The sequence below is a fragment of the Abramis brama genome (genome assembly GCF_963993115.1).
Source record: "Abramis brama genome assembly, chromosome: 15".
NCBI classification, from domain to species: Eukaryota; Metazoa; Chordata; class Actinopteri; order Cypriniformes; family Leuciscidae; genus Abramis; species Abramis brama.
The window spans coordinates 9,493,737-9,510,890 of NC_139977.1; positions in this window are offsets into that span (position 1 = coordinate 9,493,737).

A 17,154-nucleotide genomic window follows, 5' to 3' on the forward strand; every position below is an offset into this window, starting at 1 on the left:
CCGTACAGGATGGCCGCCTCCGAGCCAGTGTCTCCGTACAGGATGGCCGCCTCCGAGCCAGTGTCTCCGTACAGGATGGCCGCCTCCGAGCCAGTGTCTCCGTACAGGATGGCCGCCGCCGAGCCAGTGTCTCCGTACAGGATGGCCGCCGCCGAGCGAGTGTGTCCGTACAAGATGGCCGCCGCCGAGCCAGTGTGTCCGTACAAGATGGCCGCCGCCGAGCCAGTGTGTCCGTACAAGATGGCCACCGCCGAACCAGTGTCTCAGGACAAGATGGTCTCCGCCGAACCAGTGTCCCAGGACAAGATGGTCTCCGCCGAGCCAGTGTCTCCAGACGAGATGACCACCGCCACGTCGCTTGAGCCCTCAGCAGAGATGGCCGCCGACACGGTGTCTGTTCCTGAGCCGGTGCCTGTTCCTGTTCCTGAGCCTGTTCCTGTTCCTGAGCCGGTGCCTGTTCCTGTTCCTGAGCCTGTTCCTGAGCCGGTGCCTGTTCCTGTTCCTGGGTCGCCGGTGTCTGTTCCTGTTCCTGGGTCGTCTCCGCCCTGGTCGCCTGCACGGTCGTCTCCGCCCTGGTCGCCTGCACGCCTCCCGTCTTGCCGCAGTCTCCAGGTCGTTATCCGCTCCATGGGCATGGCCCTCCATCCCGCCCCCGGGTCCGCCTCCGCTCCACCTCCCTCCTGGACAGTTTTAGGAGCGTCTGGAATCCTCTCCTTAAAGGGGGGGCTATGTAACGGTCACCAGCTGGAGTGCCCTTGAGAGCCACCAGAGGGCACTCCACATAAGACTATTATCACTCACAAACTACATTTCCCATAACTCACTGCCCGGACTCATCATCACTGATCACATTCACCTGTACCTCATTCACTGATTGCATTCACCTATGTCTCATCCTGTTAGTCTGTCTATTTATACCATGTTCATTAATTCACTCACCGCAAAGTCTTGTTTAAGTGTTACACTGCATTTCTGAGCATTCTCCTGGTTTTCTTGTCTCTTGGTTTTGGATATCTTGCCCTGTTCCCTGGATTACTCTCTTGCCTCTGGTCCCTGCCTGTTTTGTTTGTTTGTTTCTTTCTTTGTTTTGACTGCCCGACTGTGAATGACTCTTGCCTGTACTACGCCTCTGGATTGCCCCATACAATAAAGCTGCGTTTGGATCTAAACCTTTGTGTCTCGGAGCAGTTCGTGACAATGCATGTATTCGCTATCTAGCTAATTTTTTAATCTATAGTATTCTATACTCTAGTCCTCACATGTATAAAATGTTTTTACTACAGTAAAACAGGCGGCCATCTTGTATGTTGTAGTAGTAACTAAAAAAAAAACATTACAGAAGATCACTGTGAAATCTTTATATGTTATCATGCAGAATGTAATTCATGATTTAATTCATTCCAAGGCTTCATTTATTTGATCCAAAATACAGCAAAAACAGTAATATTGTGAAATATTTTTACAATTTAAAATAACTGTTTTCTATTTTAATATATTTTAAAATGTAATTGATTTATGTGATCAAAGCATCATTTTCAGCATCCTTACTCCAGTTCAGTACTCTTCAGTGTCACATGATCCTTCAGAAATGCTTTTCACTGCAAATGTACTTTTCACACTATTTTATATATTTTTCATTGCTGGCTTATTTTAGGGAAAGTGTAGTGAATAAAAAGACTTTCAAGAGACCAACATCCCTGGCTCACAGAAGGTTGCTGTTGTAATTAGGTTTAAAGAAGCCCTTAAAACCCTGTTTATCTATATTATTATTATTATGGTTGTTATTAATCGTGAATAAATCTAAAGCTTTTGAGACTATTGTGTTATTGAAAATGGGAGGGGGGTGCCCTTTTTCAGTTTCAGCACATGCCCCTCAAAAGGTCTTTGCACGGCCCTGGAACCGAGACAAGCGAACCAAACGGTTCGGATGTTTTTTTCATGTACCGTGCCACCCCTAGTAGCAGAAGATTGTAAAGCAAGTGTTGTGTTCAAGGTTCAATAGGTTTATGGACAACTTTTATAAGTTGCTCCTTTGCAAATTATTACCTCTGCCAATAACTTTTCACTGGCAAATTTTTTATCCATGTAGGGTATATAAATACTAAAATTTTCCATAAAAGGCTCTCTGAGACTGTAACTTTTTTGTTTAAGATTTCAAATGTTATTTTGCTTCCAAATGTGTACACCCTTGATGGTTTTATCACATTATGTTTGAAAATACTGTACTTGAATAACAGAGCAATAGTTATAAGTACTGTCCTCTTGAATGCACTGGCAGAGAAAGGTATGTCAGACTCAGGAATATGTTCATCAGCCATTGCACTGACTGCTTTTGAACGTGTGTTTGTTGCACTTTTATTTGAAGTTTCATACTGTATTGCCCCTGGCTGCAGTTAATGAATTGTATAGGGCTAAGGCAGCTGGGGTTACAATACTTTTTCACAGGCTACCTTTGACAAGGAAACCAGCCCTCAAGTCATGGCTAGCTGCCTTAAAACTGGCTAGCCCTCCGACAGCCCCTGGATTTAGAGTCTGTAGTGAGCATTTTTTAGCGGCAGACTATTTAGAGAGTTGTACTTACGATACAACAGGTTCACTGGTGAGGGTTAAGTCCAACAGACTGAAACCTGAGGCCATTCTGTCAATGTTCAACTTTTCAGGCTATAGGGCTACAGGGCAGACCGATAGACCAACGGCAAGTACTAACACCACCGATGCTATCTACCGCAGAGACAGGGTGCTGAAACGCTCACGTCAGGCAGAGGACAGAGAAGTATGTTAACTGTTATCATGCTAGCAAGTCTACTAAGCAAAGGGCTGGATGTAGCGTTGTCACATACACAAAACATGTACATATTCACTTACACGCACATATAACGTGTAACGTTAGGCTTTATAGCGTTCAACAACACTGAGACTGACACACTCAGCATTAATTGAAATTAGTCACAAAACCAAGCTAGATACCAAACGATCCAACCTAGGGACAGGGCTAGCAGCTAAACACGTTGGAAGCACTTTTGTCAAACTCCACAAGCTAGCCACCACTCTGACCATATAAACTCTATAAATAAATTATGACTCCGACGATATCAAAGATAGATAATAATGTGTTTACTAGCTGCTAACTTAACCACAGCAGGTCTATAAACAGAATCCAATGTCCCTCTCTACTCACCCTGAAGCTAGCTGATGTTCATCGTCTCAGGGCACATTGTTGATGCAGAGGGAGTTCAACTCGCAGAACTAGCTGCTAGTTCCATAGTAAGAGGTATCTGTAAAGTATCCGTCCGTGCAGTATCCATCAACATCCACAAGGAACAAATCTGCTAACTCTGCACTAGTCTAAAGTAAACAGCAAAACTGGCGAATCATCCGTGCATCTATGGTCAACCTGGGGTAACTCCTACTCGCAGCTAACAGGCTACAGCCCTCCAACCTCCCACCACATTTCCCTCTTATAACACCATGAACCACTGTTGCTCCATTAATAATTGACTATGTACATTGCAAATACAATCTAATGCATATTTTAGACACAATTTTGTAATGTATGCAATATCAGGGTTGCCAACTTTGGGACTTTGGTTGGAGTGAGACTCTGCACGCGCATAACCCAACCCTAATTTTAAAAATGTCAGTCCTTGTTTACTTATATAGCCTAAACCCTGATTTATAAGTTGTCTACCAACAGGTTTGCAGGGCTGACTCAATCGACGGCTGCCATGTCACTGAGATTTTTTTCAGAAAGAGTATAATTCTGAAAAAAGTAATTTTAATAACTACTAATACCGCATCAGGGAAAAACTACAGCTGCGTCCCATATGAAAGGGCGTATCTGAAGCGCTCGGACGGGTCTAGCCCACGGAGGAATTATTCTTGTCGCCTGGCAACAGTGAAAGCTGCCAATGACAAGCGGGAGTAATATTCAATATTCAATATTCGGTTTTATATTCAAACAGGGTTGAAAACCTGTATGTTCACCATGGTCCATTTGTGTACATAATAAAAAGAATACACTAGCCTACAAAATCGCATCAAGGTAAGATATAAGTAAACATTTTAACCTTTGAAAAAAAAAATATATATATATATACTGTACATAGGCCTATGTAAGTTTTCTTTTCAAATATCATTACATTATTTACGTAAGTTAACACCCAATACTTGAACAGTTTAAAGTGTAATCCGCCAATTAAGGACGCAGCCTCTTTATTGGGACGCAGCAAACCAGCTTAATTTATCATGTCCTCCAGTAAAATATAAAACATACAATTGACAATAGCCAATTCTGGCTCCATAGCTGTTTACTCAATTATATCAAATGAATTATCAGGATGGCAGCTGTCCTTTCGCACCGTTGCTTGGCGCCAGGAGCGGTAATCGGGAACACCTTGTTGTGCAATTAGGAAATCCTACGAAGGCTACATGATGCGTCCTTCGAAGGATGCAGCCTTCACATTGGGACACAGCTACTGTCATCTTCTACCAGTGTGCGTCACTAATAACGGAACATGCAGGAAACGGTAAACACACATTAGTTCCTAGGACAGGCTTTCTGACACAGCCGCCCCAATTATCTGTCAAGATAAACACTCTAGGAAAGTCTGTCTGAAGTGTCTGTGTCATAGTCTTCAAGATGAGGAAGTGGGATCAGTCGGACAACTGGACAGGTGTAGGTTTTCTCCTTAACCTTGACTCTGGATACGGATATATACGGATTCTACCATCAGCCCCAGCCAGGGTCTCCATCACAGTGCCGACAGGCCAGAGCGCCCGTGGAAGTTGGGGATCAACAATAAGCACTACTTGACCTATTGTCAGTTCTTTGACATCCGTCCTCCACTTGTGACGTAGCAGGTATTGAGAAGAGAATATTATTGTTATGATTGGTTATTTCATTGGTCCATGTAGCTTGTTATGGTGCAGTACCGAAAGACTCCAGCAGGGGGTGAGGTGAGCATGGAGAGTTATTATCAGGCACACAGTTCCCTCATAATACAGAGATTGGGGGAAAGTGTCTGTCGTTGTTTTAATATTTCTATGTTCCCCTTTACAGGTAAGCCCTTTTAAGTATCGGAACATTTGATGTTAATATGAGTTTGTGTAAATAGGATGTTCGTATAATTGTAATATACCCGTATTGTGGAAAAAGAGATGAGATTGTCGCACATGGCGAACGTGAATAGTTTCCGATGCTATGCTACCATCAGCACGTATCAATGCACTGTATTGTTAGTACATGAAGTTTTATGGGTTTCTAACAATTCGTGTAATGAAAATACAGTGTTATTATGCTGTTAAGATGAGTTTGGCTGTAATATTATCGTCTAACACTGTTTTATGTTTATTTGAGTTTGTATCATACATGAGTGAGTGTTAATGGGTCACGTGCTGAACCGTCCATGTTCAAGTGTGAAGGCCTGCAGTTATCACATAAAATAGATGACGTGTAAAGTGGTATTATATTGTGACAACTAAAATGTTTTGAGATTAATATGCACTACATATAGGGGCGGTTTCCCAGACAGAGTTTAAAATAAATGAGGACTAGGCTAATTCTACTTAAATTAATACGGACTTAAAAAAATGGCTTTCCGAGACATTGCTTTATTTGAGATTAAGTAGTACCTGACTAGGGAGTTGCAGACTAATGGCTAGTTCACACTACAGGATTTTAAGCCCGATTTAAGCCCGATTTGCAAGTTAACGAGCTTGTTGACAGGTCGGGCTGTAATCGCGTGCAAATCTGCGGGTGATCCGCGCTCGCCAATCTTTAAGTGTGAAATACTTAACGACGCATCATTAAGGGTGGCCGCCTCCGAGCCAGTGTCTCCGTACAGGATGGCCGCCTCCGAGCCAGTGTCTCCGTACAGGATGGCCGCCTCCGAGCCAGTGTCTCCGTACAGGATGGCCGCCGCCGAGCCAGTGTCTCCGTACAGGATGGCCGCCGCCGAGCGAGTGTGTCCGTACAAGATGGCCGCCGCCGAGCCAGTGTGTCCGTACAAGATGGCCGCCGCCGAGCCAGTGTGTCCGTACAAGATGGCCACCGCCGAACCAGTGTCTCAGGACAAGATGGTCTCCGCCGAACCAGTGTCCCAGGACAAGATGGTCTCCGCCGAGCCAGTGTCTCCAGACGAGATGACCACCGCCACGTCGCTTGAGCCCTCAGCAGAGATGGCCGCCGACACGGTGTCTGTTCCTGAGCCGGTGCCTGTTCCTGTTCCTGAGCCTGTTCCTGTTCCTGAGCCGGTGCCTGTTCCTGTTCCTGAGCCTGTTCCTGAGCCGGTGCCTGTTCCTGTTCCTGGGTCGCCGGTGTCTGTTCCTGTTCCTGGGTCGTCTCCGCCCTGGGTCGCCGGTGTCTGTTCCTGTTCCTGGGTCGTCTCCGCCCTGGTCGCCTGCACGGTCGTCTCCGCCCTGGTCGCCTGCACGCCTCCCGTCTTGCCGCAGTCTCCAGGTCGTTATCCGCTCCATGGGCATGGCCCTCCATCCCGCCCCCGGGTCCGCCTCCGCTCCACCTCCCTCCTGGACAGTTTTAGGAGCGTCTGGAATCCTCTCCTTAAAGGGGGGGCTATGTAACGGTCACCAGCTGGAGTGCCCTTGAGAGCCACCAGAGGGCACTCCACATAAGACTATTATCACTCACAAACTACATTTCCCATAACTCACTGCCCGGACTCATCATCACTGATCACATTCACCTGTACCTCATTCACTGATTGCATTCACCTATGTCTCATCCTGTTAGTCTCAGTCTATTTATACCATGTTCATTAATTCACTCACCGCAAAGTCTTGTTTAAGTGTTACACTGCATTTCTGAGCATTCTCCTGGTTTTCTTGTCTCTTGGTTTTGGATATCTTGCCCTGTTCCCTGGATTACTCTCTTGCCTCTGGTCCCTGCCTGTTTTGTTTGTTTGTTTCTTTCTTTGTTTTGACTGCCCGACTGTGTATGACTCTTGCCTGTACTACGCCTCTGGATTGCCCCATACAATAAAGCTGCGTTTGGATCTAAACCTTTGTGTCTCGGAGCAGTTCGTGACAATGCATGTATTCGCTATCTAGCTAATTTTTTAATCTATAGTATTCTATACTCTAGTCCTCACATGTATAAAATGTTTTTACTACAGTAAAACAGGCGGCCATCTTGTATGTTGTAGTAGTAACTAAAAAAAAAACATTACAGAAGATCACTGTGAAATCTTTATATGTTATCATGCAGAATGTAATTCATGATTTAATTCATTCCAAGGCTTCATTTATTTGATCCAAAATACAGCAAAAACAGTAATATTGTGAAATATTTTTACAATTTAAAATAACTGTTTTCTATTTTAATATATTTTAAAATGTAATTGATTTATGTGATCAAAGCATCATTTTCAGCATCCTTACTCCAGTTCAGTACTCTTCAGTGTCACATGATCCTTCAGAAATGCTTTTCACTGCAAATGTACTTTTCACACTATTTTATATATTTTTCATTGCTGGCTTATTTTAGGGAAAGTGTAGTGAATAAAAAGACTTTCAAGAGACCAACATCCCTGGCTCACAGAAGGTTGCTGTTGTAATTAGGTTTAAAGAAGCCCTTAAAACCCTGTTTATCTATATTATTATTATTATGGTTGTTATTAATCGTGAATAAATCTAAAGCTTTTGAGACTATTGTGTTATTGAAAATGGGAGGGGGGTGCCCTTTTTCAGTTTCAGCACATGCCCCTCAAAAGGTCTTTGCACGGCCCTGGAACCGAGACAAGCGAACCAAACGGTTCGGATGTTTTTTTCATGTACCGTGCCACCCCTAGTAGCAGAAGATTGTAAAGCAAGTGTTGTGTTCAAGGTTCAATAGGTTTATGGACAACTTTTATAAGTTGCTCCTTTGCAAATTATTACCTCTGCCAATAACTTTTCACTGGCAAATTTTTTATCCATGTAGGGTATATAAATACTAAAATTTTCCATAAAAGGCTCTCTGAGACTGTAACTTTTTTGTTTAAGATTTCAAATGTTATTTTGCTTCCAAATGTGTACACCCTTGATGGTTTTATCACATTATGTTTGAAAATACTGTACTTGAATAACAGAGCAATAGTTATAAGTACTGTCCTCTTGAATGCACTGGCAGAGAAAGGTATGTCAGACTCAGGAATATGTTCATCAGCCATTGCACTGACTGCTTTTGAACGTGTGTTTGTTGCACTTTTATTTGAAGTTTCATACTGTATTGCCCCTGGCTGCAGTTAATGAATTGTATAGGGCTAAGGCAGCTGGGGTTACAATACTTTTTCACAGGCTACCTTTGACAAGGAAACCAGCCCTCAAGTCATGGCTAGCTGCCTTAAAACTGGCTAGCCCTCCGACAGCCCCTGGATTTAGAGTCTGTAGTGAGCATTTTTTAGCGGCAGACTATTTAGAGAGTTGTACTTACGATACAACAGGTTCACTGGTGAGGGTTAAGTCCAACAGACTGAAACCTGAGGCCATTCTGTCAATGTTCAACTTTTCAGGCTATAGGGCTACAGGGCAGACCGATAGACCAACGGCAAGTACTAACACCACCGATGCTATCTACCGCAGAGACAGGGTGCTGAAACGCTCACGTCAGGCAGAGGACAGAGAAGTATGTTAACTGTTATCATGCTAGCAAGTCTACTAAGCAAAGGGCTGGATGTAGCGTTGTCACATACACAAAACATGTACATATTCACTTACACGCACATATAACGTGTAACGTTAGGCTTTATAGCGTTCAACAACACTGAGACTGACACACTCAGCATTAATTGAAATTAGTCACAAAACCAAGCTAGATACCAAACGATCCAACCTAGGGACAGGGCTAGCAGCTAAACACGTTGGAAGCACTTTTGTCAAACTCCACAAGCTAGCCACCACTCTGACCATATAAACTCTATAAATAAATTATGACTCCGACGATATCAAAGATAGATAATAATGTGTTTACTAGCTGCTAACTTAACCACAGCAGGTCTATAAACAGAATCCAATGTCCCTCTCTACTCACCCTGAAGCTAGCTGATGTTCATCGTCTCAGGGCACATTGTTGATGCAGAGGGAGTTCAACTCGCAGAACTAGCTGCTAGTTCCATAGTAAGAGGTATCTGTAAAGTATCCGTCCGTGCAGTATCCATCAACATCCACAAGGAACAAATCTGCTAACTCTGCACTAGTCTAAAGTAAACAGCAAAACTGGCGAATCATCCGTGCATCTATGGTCAACCTGGGGTAACTCCTACTCGCAGCTAACAGGCTACAGCCCTCCAACCTCCCACCACATTTCCCTCTTATAACACCATGAACCACTGTTGCTCCATTAATAATTGACTATGTACATTGCAAATACAATCTAATGCATATTTTAGACACAATTTTGTAATGTATGCAATATCAGGGTTGCCAACTTTGGGACTTTGGTTGGAGTGAGACTCTGCACGCGCATAACCCAACCCTAATTTTAAAAATGTCAGTCCTTGTTTACTTATATAGCCTAAACCCTGATTTATAAGTTGTCTACCAACAGGTTTGCAGGGCTGACTCAATCGACGGCTGCCATGTCACTGAGATTTTTTTCAGAAAGAGTATAATTCTGAAAAAAGTAATTTTAATAACTACTAATACCGCATCAGGGAAAAACTACAGCTGCGTCCCATATGAAAGGGCGTATCTGAAGCGCTCGGACGGGTCTAGCCCACGGAGGAATTATTCTTGTCGCCTGGCAACAGTGAAAGCTGCCAATGACAAGCGGGAGTAATATTCAATATTCAATATTCGGTTTTATATTCAAACAGGGTTGAAAACCTGTATGTTCACCATGGTCCATTTGTGTACATAATAAAAAGAATACACTAGCCTACAAAATCGCATCAAGGTAAGATATAAGTAAACATTTTAACCTTTGAAAAAAAAAATATATATATATATACTGTACATAGGCCTATGTAAGTTTTCTTTTCAAATATCATTACATTATTTACGTAAGTTAACACCCAATACTTGAACAGTTTAAAGTGTAATCCGCCAATTAAGGACGCAGCCTCTTTATTGGGACGCAGCAAACCAGCTTAATTTATCATGTCCTCCAGTAAAATATAAAACATACAATTGACAATAGCCAATTCTGGCTCCATAGCTGTTTACTCAATTATATCAAATGAATTATCAGGATGGCAGCTGTCCTTTCGCACCGTTGCTTGGCGCCAGGAGCGGTAATCGGGAACACCTTGTTGTGCAATTAGGAAATCCTACGAAGGCTACATGATGCGTCCTTCGAAGGATGCAGCCTTCACATTGGGACACAGCTACTGTCATCTTCTACCAGTGTGCGTCACTAATAACGGAACATGCAGGAAACGGTAAACACACATTAGTTCCTAGGACAGGCTTTCTGACACAGCCGCCCCAATTATCTGTCAAGATAAACACTCTAGGAAAGTCTGTCTGAAGTGTCTGTGTCATAGTCTTCAAGATGAGGAAGTGGGATCAGTCGGACAACTGGACAGGTGTAGGTTTTCTCCTTAACCTTGACTCTGGATACGGATATATACGGATTCTACCATCAGCCCCAGCCAGGGTCTCCATCACAGTGCCGACAGGCCAGAGCGCCCGTGGAAGTTGGGGATCAACAATAAGCACTACTTGACCTATTGTCAGTTCTTTGACATCCGTCCTCCACTTGTGACGTAGCAGGTATTGAGAAGAGAATATTATTGTTATGATTGGTTATTTCATTGGTCCATGTAGCTTGTTATGGTGCAGTACCGAAAGACTCCAGCAGGGGGTGAGGTGAGCATGGAGAGTTATTATCAGGCACACAGTTCCCTTCCCCCACTCATAATACAGAGATTGGGGGAAAGTGTCTGTCGTTGTTTTAATATTTCTATGTTCCCCTTTACAGGTAAGCCCTTTTAAGTATCGGAACATTTGATGTTAATATGAGTTTGTGTAAATAGGATGTTCGTATAATTGTAATATACCCGTATTGTGGAAAAAGAGATGAGATTGTCGCACATGGCGAACGTGAATAGTTTCCGATGCTATGCTACCATCAGCACGTATCAATGCACTGTATTGTTAGTACATGAAGTTTTATGGGTTTCTAACAATTCGTGTAATGAAAATACAGTGTTATTATGCTGTTAAGATGAGTTTGGCTGTAATATTATCGTCTAACACTGTTTTATGTTTATTTGAGTTTGTATCATACATGAGTGAGTGTTAATGGGTCACGTGCTGAACCGTCCATGTTCAAGTGTGAAGGCCTGCAGTTATCACATAAAATAGATGACGTGTAAAGTGGTATTATATTGTGACAACTAAAATGTTTTGAGATTAATATGCACTACATATAGGGGCGGTTTCCCAGACAGAGTTTAAAATAAATGAGGACTAGGCTAATTCTACTTAAATTAATACGGACTTAAAAAAATGGCTTTCCGAGACATTGCTTTATTTGAGATTAAGTAGTACCTGACTAGGGAGTTGCAGACTAATGGCTAGTTCACACTACAGGATTTTAAGCCCGATTTAAGCCCGATTTGCAAGTTAACGAGCTTGTTGACAGGTCGGGCTGTAATCGCGTGCAAATCTGCGGGTGATCCGCGCTCGCCAATCTTTAAGTGTGAAATACTTAACGACGCATCAAAAACGCTAACGCGTCGCCGATGCCAGACAAATATCTAGCATGCCAAATATCTGGAGCTGTCGGCCGACTCAATAGCCTGTGGTGTCACGTGTCGCGACGAGCAACAGTCAATGATCAGCTTGACATTACAAAAGCCTTTTGTATTTGTAACCATCGTTGCCAAACCACAACAGGCAGCTACTTTTTCATTATAATGTTTTACTCACCTCCAACTCTCTCTGACAGACCCGTGTGTGCTTATCCATCCTTTCACCCATATTCTTTTTTTTTTTTCCGGGGTTCTAAACAGATCATTGCGCAAACAATATACATATACCTGAGGTTGCTTCAAAAACCAGGGCTGGACCCTTAAGAAACATTAACATTGTGTGAAACTGGAGTAAATCACCCAACCAAACAATGGACAAAGTTAAAAGACAACGTTCAAAGAATTTCAGTGACTTTGAAAAGACCCTTTTGAAGCAAATTGTGTCAAACCACCCAATTATTGAGAACAAACAGCATGATTCAGCAACAGAAAACAAGAAAAAGAATGCTTGGACTTCAATTTGCAATGAATTTAACTCGAATGAAAAAGTAAGCAACAGGACACTTCAGGTGATGATACACAGGGCAACTTTTTGAGCAATGTTGCTGGGCAATCTTGCCGAGCGATTGTTGCTTGGGCACTTTCCCATTGAAAATGGGCAATACATATCTATCTGGATAATTTAGATTGGTCGTGGGCCCTGTGTCTCACCTGGTTGTCTGTTGATGGCAACATTGCTCAAAAAGTTGCTCTGTGTATCATCACCTTTAAATAACTTCAGGTAAGCTACTGTATTATTGTTGGTCTACTTTTACATGTCAGTCACTTTGAAATGTTGCTTCATTTTGATCCAAGTATATTACAAACAGCATCATACAGAATTTTACTTTTTTATATTGTCTCATCTTTCTAAGATCCTGTGGAAAAACATAAAAATAAACTTAAAGAAGACAAATGCTGTTGCACGTAGGGAGCGTTTCAAGACTGGTGGTGGACCCCCAGAAAAACCGGAGACCAATGACCTAGGAGACTTGTTGACTTCGATCATTGATAGCCAGCAGCCCCTGGAAGGTATCCCTGATGATGATCATTTGGACAGTTCAGATGGGGCCCCGTTCCAATCCTCATTTGGTAGGCCCCATTAATTCAATATGTGCCATCCTTAAACTGCAGGGAATATGCATTGTTGTCAGTCATTTCTTGCAGTCCTATAACCAGAAATATTTCATGAACTGAACTTTTGAATACATATTGTTCACTAATGCTGCAATATAATACTTTTCAGATGATCACCAGAGCTTGGAGGCCCTGAGACAGGATGAAAGTCAGCCCACTACAGTTGCAGCAGCCTGGAGGGAAGATGGTGTCACTAATTCTGGCCAGATGAGAAGGACCAAGAGGCTGACCATGCACGAGAAACTGGCCATGGAATTCCATGAGCACAAATTAAAGTATTTAAAAGATGAACATGAAATGAAGATGAAAATACTTAATGTTGAGTTAGCCATGAAGGAGGAAGAGAGAAACATGAAGCAGCAGCAGTATCAATGTTCTACTGAAACCAGCACCAGTTCAGGGTCCCGATATCTCAATTTGTGAAATAAAACTTTTGTTCATCATCAATCTGTGGCAATTGTTGTCTTCAATCATCTGAGGTAACTTTATTGTGAGAAGTGCTGCAAAGCAAAAGCATCTCTGCACGCCAGTCCATACCTGTCATTGTCTGGCTCAACCATGGGAAGATCTGGTTCATCCTTATGTTCCATTTGAGGATCTGGGCAGCCATGCTGTTGCAATTATGACAATACAGCATCTTCTTGGTTCAAAGCGCAATGTGTTTCTGAGACACTGGAAATTACTCTTCCATACACCAAACATGCGCTCCACTGTACCTCTGGTACGGATTGATATGAGCTTGGTTGTACCGCTGCTGCTCAGGTGTGACTGCATGAAGGTGTCACAGGTCGGGGTGGAGCGCCAGCGGGCCGCCCACCCCTCCGCCCGCGTGCCGCCCCTGAGGAGCTGACCGTGGACACAAAGGAGGCAGACACAGAATTAAAAATAAATATTCTTTATTAAATAATAAAAACAATGTAAAGTCCCTTCCACATCCTCTTTTCTTCGGGAGCAGGTTCTTCCAGCATCAGCAGGCTCTTCCAGCATCAGCCGGCTCTTCACTAGCCTCAGGCTCTTCCAGCATTAACAGGCTCTTCCAGCATCAGCAGGCTCTTCCAGCATTAGCAGGCCCTTCCAGCGTTAGCCGGCTCTTCCAGCATCAGCCGGCTCTTCACTAGCCTCAGGCTCTTCCAGCATTAACAGGCTCTTCCAGCATCAGCAGGCTCTTCCAGCATCAGCAGGCTCTTCCAGCATTAGCAGGCCCTTCCGGCATTAGCCGGCTCTAGCATCAGCAGGCTCTTCCAGTATCAGCAGGCCCTTCCAGCGTTAGCCGGCTCTTCACTAGCCTCAGGCTCTTCCAGCATTAACAGGCTCTTCCAGCATCAGCAGGCTCTTCCAGCATTAGCAGGCCCTTCCGGCATTAGCCGGCTCTTCACTAGCCTCAGGCTCTTCCAGCATTAACGGGCTCTTCCAGCATCAGCAGGCTCTTCCAGCATTAGCAGGCCCTTCCGGCATTAGCCGGTTCTTCACTAGCCTCAGGCTCTTCCAGCATTAACGGGCTCTTCCAGCATCAGCAGGCTCTTCCAGCATTAGCAGGCCCTTCCGGCATTAGCCGGCTCTTCACTAGCCTCAGGCTCTTCCAGCATTAACGGGCTCTTCCAGCATTAGCAGGCCCTTCCGGCATTAGCCGGTTCTTCACTAGCCTCCGGCAGAGAGTGGAAGATACATGTAACTCACAGCGTTAGCAGATTCTTCACTGGACTCAGGCAGAGAGAGGAATAGATACGTGTAACTCACAGCGTTAGCAGGGTCTTCACTGGACTCAGGCAGAGAGAGGAATGAATACATGTAACTCACAGCGTTAGCAGGGTCTTCACTGGACTCAGGCAGAGAGAGAAATAGATACGTGTAACTCACAGCATTAGCAAGTTCTTCACTGGACTCAGGCAGAGAGAGGAATAGATACGTGTAACTCACAGCGTTAGCAGGGTCTTCACTGGACTCAGGCAGAGAGAGGAATGAATACATGTAACTCACAGCGTTAGCAGGGTCTTCACTGGACTCAGGCAGAGAGAGAAATAGATACGTGTAACTCACAGCATTAGCAAGTTCTTCAAGCGTTAACAGGTTCTTCACTGGACTCAGGCAGAGAACGGATACATGTAACTCACAGCATTAGCAGGTTCTTCAAGCGTTAGCAGGGTCTTCACTGGACTCAGGCAGAGAGAGAAATGGATACGTGTAACTCACAGCATTAGCAAGTTCTTCAAGCATTAGCAGGCTCTTCACTGGACTCAGACAGAGGGAGGAATAGACACGTGTAACTCACAGCACTAGCAGGCTCTTTAAGCATTAGCAGGCTCCTCACTGGACTCAGACAGAGAGAGGAATAGACACGTGTAACTCACAGCATTAGCAGGCTCTTCACTGGACTCAGACAGAGGGAGGAATGGACAGCTGTGATTGCGAGTGAACAGCAGAAATAATTCCCACACTCACATTTCCACCACACACTGTAAGGTTTCACTCGTGCTCATTTCCACAATAAAACTGCAATTCAACAGACTCAGTGTACCAAGGCTTCCGCCCGCAATCCAGCCGAAGTTTTCTCTGGCTCTCTCATCTGTCTCTCTCATCTGTCTCTCTCGTCCTCTCTCTCCCGCGGCCTCCCGCCGCGACCGCGGCCACGGCCGCTCACGTGCTGCGCGTCTCACCTCTCATTCTCGTCGTGTCCCCCTCTGCTCGTGCCTCTCTCTCCCGCGGCCTCCCGCCACGGCCGCTCACGTGCTGCCCCCTCTCTCTCACAACCCCCGCGGGGAAGAACCACCCTCACTTTCTCTTCCTCTGACTTTTTATACTCTCATGAGCTAGTGTGGCCCCATTCAAACGCTCAGCGCAAATTACCCACACCTGCTGTCAATCCGCCACTAGGTTACCATAGCGACAGGCACTCACCCAGGCTTTGGGACGGTGTTTCGCTTCCCAAATCTCAGCGGGGACATTTCTCTAACAGGGATAGTCCCGGGCTTATTTGTCACCCCGTGACAAAGGTAAGGGGTGAACAAGAAGTTGGTCTGTGCATACCCACTGTCACCAAGTATGATTCCACTATGTTGACCACCTTCAAACTGAGCGTACAGACAGGAGTTCTGGAAAATTCTTGAGTCATGAGTTGCACCTTTCCAACGTGCAACAATGTTGGAGAACTGCATAGTGGGAGTGCACACACTTTGTACATTTATTGAGAACCAGTTTTTACGATTTCTGTACTCCTCAGAATCTGCAGTAGAGGGACACTTTATTGGAATATGACATCCATCAATATATGGGATTAATATCCTGCCATGATTCAAAACTGAAAATAAAGTTCTGAAAGGTTGAAACTAAGTGTTCGAAAACTCAAAATCTTACAAAAAAAAGTTTTGCAAGATCGAAAAATAAGTTTTGCAAGCTTGCAAAATGTAAAAAAAATAAAAAATATCTCTGCAAACATTATGTTGTTTTTGAGATTTCCTTCTTCAGAACTGCAACATTTTTTTACGATGTTGCGCAAACAATTTTTCAGAGTTTCAAATTTGTCAGTGTTCTCCCACTGTATTAGTTTGTTTTCCAGGTTTGAAACCTTGTAAATGGTGATCTGAAAACTGGTGTGCGAATGTGTGAAAAAAAGTTTTGAAACTCTGAAAATAGAGTTTTGCAGGCTTGCAAAGTGGTAAAAAAAAATAAAAATCTCTGCAAACATAATATTGTGTTTGAGTTTTCCTTCTTCAGAAGTGCAACACTCTTTTTTACGGTGTTGTGCAATCATTTTTTCAGAGTTTCGAATTTGTCACTGTTCTCCCAGTGTATAGTTTGTTTTCCAGATTTGAAACCTTGTAAATGGTGATCTGAAAACTGGTGTGCGAATAGGTGAAAAAAAGTTTTGAAACTCTGAAAACTGAGGTTCGAAAGGGCGCAACTTATTACATTACATTACATTTGCACTCCTATTGCATACTATTTTTTCAGAGCTGAGTTTACAACACCCACTTTGCGGAGATACGCCCTCACAGTTGCGAGCTTGCGACTCACGTGATTTGTGGCAGCGTTGTTACGCAGCTCTGCTCTGAAACTCTGAAACTCAGACTGAGCGAAAATGAAGCTTTGCAACTTCGCAACTTAAAAAAAGCCTGGAGGGAGGGCCTTCTGCTATTGGCCAATGCTTTGCTGTCTGCTGACGTACAGTCCAATCACAAGTCGTATTTACTGGAAAGGTGGGATTTGAAGAATTCATCTTCCAGAATACGTTTTAATAAGTTTTGTGAGTTTATTTTTAGTCCATCTCCTACCCTGAAGTCCGTTTTGCAGA